This window comes from Apium graveolens, chromosome 2 (genome assembly GCF_009905375.1).
Source record: "Apium graveolens cultivar Ventura chromosome 2, ASM990537v1, whole genome shotgun sequence".
NCBI lineage: Eukaryota > Viridiplantae > Streptophyta > Magnoliopsida > Apiales > Apiaceae > Apium > Apium graveolens.
The window spans coordinates 55,959,162-55,964,490 of NC_133648.1; positions in this window are offsets into that span (position 1 = coordinate 55,959,162).

A 5,329-nucleotide genomic window follows, 5' to 3' on the forward strand; every position below is an offset into this window, starting at 1 on the left:
CTATCTGATACTCTAGCACACCTGAGACAAAGCTGCCAGGGATCCTCCCCATGACTGCAAGCGACTAAGTCCCACACTGGCATACTGGTTATCTGTTATGTTGTGTCATTTAAAAGAAAGCAAGAGTGAGCTATAATGCCCAGCATAATAAGGTACAGTATGAAAATGACTGTATGATAACTCACATAAAACATCATATATGATAATTACGTTTTATTCAAAAATAGTTTTCCTTGGTGATACACACATTCTTATGAAAACAATCCTTTAGTGGATCTTATTATCCTGCGAATACCTTAATAGTAAACTCAGCACCTAGGCTTGGGTTACGGTATTGCATCACAATTCCAATTAGAAGAATAGGACATTCGTTGGAGCCACCGCATACGATGATCAGTCTTACTACGATAAAAGTAACCTTTTCTACTAGTAGAGGGACGACACCTTCACATCTTGGTTATAACCCTTGCCGCATACGGGCTATGTGTCCTCATTTCGGTATACACACACTTCGCAGGTCCATAGGTACATATTGTACCGTCTCCTACGGTACGAGTAGTCTATCCAATACACGAAGTACTTGGATCTTACCCCTCCCTTATCCATTAGGAAATCCTATCATATCTCAAGAACTCTAACCACATCGAAGTTCCTCCAAGCGTTTTGCTTGTTGATAGGCATAACTTTACTGTATATATATATATATGTACTTCCAAAAGTTTTCGGAGGAAGTACTAAGGATGTGAGTTGACTGTTGTCAACAGATAATTAAATAAGGGGGAAAAGTTTCTCCTTGAAACTATATTCAAAATATTAAATAAGTCGGGATAATGTTCTCCGATGATATAAAATTATTCGAATGATATTCCGAAATCAGAAAGTATGTTTTAAATCAGGATCTATGATTTTTAAATCAATAATAAACCCTTTCATAAATAATAAATAATTAAATGATGATTCGATAAATAATTAAACCTCGAATGAGTTTACTCTTTAAAAGAATATTTAAAAATAATATTCCTCAACTAGTTTGTGTCTACGTAATTATTAATCTTTAATGATTAATCAGGTTTGAAATAAATAATTATTGGGGTATACTATTCCCATGATAAAGGAATAGGTACTTAATATTTATTATTCGAACAATAAAATATAGTTGAGGGAATATGATCGTTGGGAAATCGTTTTAATAAAAGTTCGAGGTATTTTAATATTTCGTAAGTGGACGTTGAGTCCCTTTAAAACGTATCATTATGGACTTTTAATCGTCCAAAACATCTTCGGGATGATTCCCGGGTTTATACTTTATAAAAAAAAATTGACCAACTCTCGGTCTTCCGAGTTATACGTCACGCTCTACTGTAGCGTTAATATTTTTAATTAAAACACCTCCGGAATACTTCCGGGTTTTCATCAGTTTTTACTGACCGAACTTCGGTCTAAAATATATACACGCCACGTTAACGTTCTCAATTATAAACTCCTCCGGGATACCTCCGGGTTTTTATAAGCTTACACCGACCGAGTCTCGGTCTAAATATAACATTTCAAACTCGGTATGAACATATACTAGAAATTATCAATAATTGAGTAATGTAATACATCTCAAACTTCGTAGAACAGCTTAAAACAATCTCATGCATATATCACAGTTTTGAAAAATATTCACAACACAACAGTTCCTAAAAGGTAGGGTTTGAAAACTTGCCTGGGTATCTCGAGGTGGAGGATGCTCTAGGTTCCGCTTGAAAATCTATAACCATAACCACAATTCGTTAGGTCCCGTTCTATTTTACGGCGACTTGCACTCACACGCTACTTATTATGCACCCTCTCAACTTATACTACCCTTATTATTCCTTAAAGTCCTTATTCACATCATAGTCGCTTCGTTTTTCTAAGTATCTTAGGTTCATTCTCATTATCGCTATCGGCTCCGCTTATGGATTCTTACGGTTTCTACTCGCGCGATCTCGGCTCCGATATTTTTATAAAATTGAAAAATAATTATTTTCACTTGAAATTTTTATGGCAGTTAGGAAACTCAATATTTTACTTTCTGTAAAATTTCATGATTTATGACCACTTTTAAGTCGATCCTTTATATTTTCAAAGTTCGTGATTTGTAGCAGTTTTCGTCGCGTAAATCACTTTTAGTAGAACGACCATAATTTTTGATCCGTAAATCGGAATCAAGCGATTCAAGTGCCAAAACAATCCTTATAACATTTTATATCCTAAAAAAGGGTTAGTTTTCAAGAAACTACAGTTTACAACTTCGTGAATTTCTGCAAAAACTTAAAGTTACGATTTGTTGGTTTTAACGGAGTTACGTTTACGATCGGGATTTTGTTTACGCCCCAACTCTTAACACAACCACCAAAAATTATCATTTCATCATCAACACATAAATTCCTCTCAAGAAAATCATTTTATTGAGGCAATAACAATCAACCTTAAATCTACTTAACTTAAACACCAAGATTTCATCAATACCACTCATTGAACTAAGTTTACTACCACATACTAAATGGATCTTAAAATGAATCTTAAATAAAGTTGGGCCAAAGATTTTTACCTTTATTGAAAGCTTTAGATGTGTTCTTGAGTATGGTGGAGGCTTGGAAGTGCTTGGTATGATTTTTAGAACCTAAAACCACCATTGAAATCAAGAAACCAAAGAGAGGTTACTATTCATACTATTCACTAGTGAGTTTCTTGATTTTATTTCACCCATCAAACCTTGATAAAAAGAGATGAAAGAATTTTCTTACCTTAGTTTAATTTCTAGGAGGCTTTAGAATTAATGGAATGATTTTACCATGGATAGATTTTGAGTTTTGAAATTGAATTCCTCCTTTTTTTCTTCAAGGGCCGAATGGAAGCTTGATGGGGTGGGGGGTATTTATACTTGCTTCCCTTGGTTGCTTCTGTTGGTTTCTTTGCTAGGTTGCTTCTAAAAAATGGGGTGGAAGATCTTGCACTTGATTTTTATTCTCCTAGGTTGAATCCTAGGTTTATTCTTGTTGCAAATCTTGGGGACAAATCTTTGTAGCTTGCTAGGTTACAAGCTAAACTACATGGGTTAGCTTCCTTATCACACTATTTTACAAGCTAGCTTGATCATCCTATGGTTAGCTCACTATTTGATGAAGTAACCATGGTTACTTCCTTATCATAGTTTAGTTAGTGCATTACGTTTATTTAATCGTTTACGCGTTCGCTCGGTCGCTTAAACATTTTCGTAATACTTATTCGTAAATGGTTCGCGACGTAATTACTTTAGTATATATTCCTTATATTTTTAATTATCATACTTGAATATAAATCTGTAGGGTTTTAATCTCGTAATTATATCGTGATTCCCGTAATCCTCGATGAGTCGTAAATACGGTCATTTTTCAAAGTTCGTTTTCTTCGAAAACTAATAGCGTTTACATACACTCATTTGGCACGTATAATCGTAATATCAACTCCGAAACTCAGTTTCTCATGCACTACATAGTGTGGGCTCAAAAGTTTTTTTCTGTCCGTCAGGGTTACTATTCATTAAACGTTTTACAAGGTCTCCAAAAATTCAAGTTATTATATTACCATTTATAAAGGTCTTTTACCGATGTCAAAAATTTGGGTTCTTACAATAAGTTTGGGTCAGATGTCAGAAAATGGCAACATGGTAGTAATGAGGGGAGAGTTTCTGTGGATTTACGAAGAACGGGGGAGATTATTGATGAAGGTTAAGCATTCCTCGAACAGACTTTACTAGGGGAGATTATTGATGTAACGCCCTCAAATTCGGGGTCTAGATTTGGGAGTTACTATACGATAAATAATACTAAAATATGCACAGCAGAATAAAATAATAAATATGACCCCTTGCATGCAACCGGGTCGATCACAGGTTATAGTATGAAATAGGCACTACTACAAACTAAATATTATTACAACCCATAAGTGTATTTAGTTTTACAAGTATTCGGATTTTATTACAAACCTCAACACTAATCAAGCGTCCCAAAATAGTCTACCTGGAAAATACACCAAACTATTCACAAGCACACAACTCCTGGTGAAACCTGGAACTCAGTCCTGCTCTGACTTAGCTGAAAGATCAGAATAATGAACAAGTATGAGCGAAAGAAATGCTCAACAAGCTGTATATAGCTTATAATCGAACAACAATAACAATATCTGAGTAAAACCAGAAGCTCATATAAGCTTTAATATTTAAATGACATTTTCAATAAAAAACATAATTATGCACTATGCTATCCCCGATGATCAGTCATGAAACACCACCGGTATCCCGCAACCATACCGTAAATATAGGTATCGGTATCCCGCAGCCATACCGTACCTACAGGATATCCATAAAAAGGCATATATTCGCCTTGCAAGATATTACACTTTCGTATAATAGCTCACGCTGGACCGGTGCCTCGGCCTCTTACGCTAACCAGTAACCAATTCACAAAATAATTTTTATTAAAGAAGTCGTATCAATGACATCCTTATCAATTTAACTCCACATTTACATGGTCCGGAGTAATCACATCAACTGATGGCGAAATAACCAGAACAATTAGTTATTTTCTAATCTCATCTCAAAGTTTCACTGTATAGAGTATATCTGGATAGCATAGTTATTCACTACTTATCAAATCAAAAAATTTATTCTAGCAGAATAATTACTAGAATAAAAGAATTATAATAATCCAATGATTGTTGGTATCTAATGCACTACAAGAATATTTATATACAGTTGTAATATTTTGAATATGTAAAATAATAAACTATTATGAAATTACAATAGATAAGGAATACTTGCCTGGTATAAGAATAAATAAAGCAATAACAATTCACTATTCTGAATTTAGAATAGGGGAGAAAACTTGCCTAGTATGCTCAATAACCTTTCACTATAACCTCGGCTTATACTGCTGGCTAACAACTCCGTCTAACACTTGACTGCACTCCTTGCTACTCGATTCTACAAACAAAAGGACTATCTCAATTAACGGAACCAAACTCAATCGATGTAATGACGTAACTATACGTCTTGACATCTACCCGATCATTTATAACTAATCATGACATTTTAATACTGTAAATAGATAGCATGCATATCACATAACACGTAATCATATTGCTCATATAACACGTAATCACATATTTCATGTAGCACATATATCAGATCATCAAAAGATAGGACTCAGTGCTTTTAGAATTGAAATCGGGTTAATAACGGTATTTATCGAAGAGATACCGACTCAGAATGACTCACAAATCAAACGATCTTTCAATACAAAAGAAATTAGGTCTCAAAAGT